Genomic DNA, 1,248 nt, shown 5'->3' with positions numbered 1-1,248 from the left:
TTATGTCATAGAGTGTTCTGCCTATGTTTTCCTCTAAGAGTTTTATAATGTTTGGCCTTACACTTAGGTCTTTAATCCATTTTGAGGTTTTTTTTTTTTGTTTTTTTTTTTTGGTGGTACGCGGACTTCTCACTGTTGTGGCTTCTCCTGTTGCGGAGCACAGGCTCCTGATGCGCAGGCTCAGTGGCCATGGCTCACGGGCCCCCATTTGTTTATTTTTGTTTTTATTTCCATTTCTCTAGGAGGTGGGTCAAAAAGGATCTTGCTGTGATTTATGTCATAGAGTGTTCTGCCTATGTTTTCCTCTAAGAGTTTTATAATGTTTGGCCTTACACTTAGGTCTTTAATCCATTTTGAGGTTTTTTTTGTTTGTTTGTTTTTTTTGGTGGTACGCGGACTTCTCACTGTTGTGGCTTCTCCTGCTGCGGAGCACAGGCTCCTGATGCGCAGGCTCAGTGGCCATGGCTCACGGGCCTAGCCGCTCTGTGGCATGTGGGATCTTCCCGGACCGGGGCATGAACCCATGTCCCCTGCATCAGCAGGCAGATTCTCAACCACTGTGCCACCAGGGTAGCCCTTGAGTTTATTTTTGTATATGGTATTAAGGAGTGTTCTAATTTCATTCTTTTACATGTACCTGTCCAGTTTTCCCAGCACCACTTATTGAAGAGGCTGTCTTTTCTCCACTGTATATTCTTGCCTCCTTTATCAAAGATAAGGTAACCATATGTATGTGGGTTTATCTCTGGGCTTTCTATCCTGTTCCATTGATCTGTATTTCTGTTTTTGTGCCAGTACCATACTGTCTTGATTACTGTAGCTTTGTAGTATAGTCTGAAATCAGGGAGCCTGATTCCTCCAGCTCTGTTTCTCTTTCTCAAGATTGCTTTGGCTATTCGGGTTCTTCTGTGTTTCCATACAAATTGTGAATTTTTTTGTTCTAGTTCTGAAAAAAAATGAGTTTTACTTCTTCTCCAATTTGTATTCCCATTATTTCTTTTTCTTCTCTGATGGCTGTGGCTAAAACTTCCAAAACTACGTTGAATAATAGTGGTGAGAGTGGGCAACCTTGTCTTGTTCCTGATTGTAGAGGAAATGGTCTCAGTTTTTCATCACTGAGAATGGTGTCGGCTGTGTGTTTCTCATATATGGTCTCCATTATGTTGAGGTAGGTTCCTTCTATGCCTACTTTCTGCAGGGTTTTTATCATAAATGGGTGTTGAATTTTGTTGAAAGCTTTTTCTGCAT

The sequence above is a fragment of the Physeter macrocephalus genome, chromosome 2 (genome assembly GCF_002837175.3).
Source record: "Physeter macrocephalus isolate SW-GA chromosome 2, ASM283717v5, whole genome shotgun sequence".
In the NCBI taxonomy this organism is placed as follows: Eukaryota; Metazoa; Chordata; class Mammalia; order Artiodactyla; family Physeteridae; genus Physeter; species Physeter macrocephalus.
The sequence above is the reverse complement of the archived record's forward strand: the minus strand, read 5'-3'. Positions refer to the sequence as shown.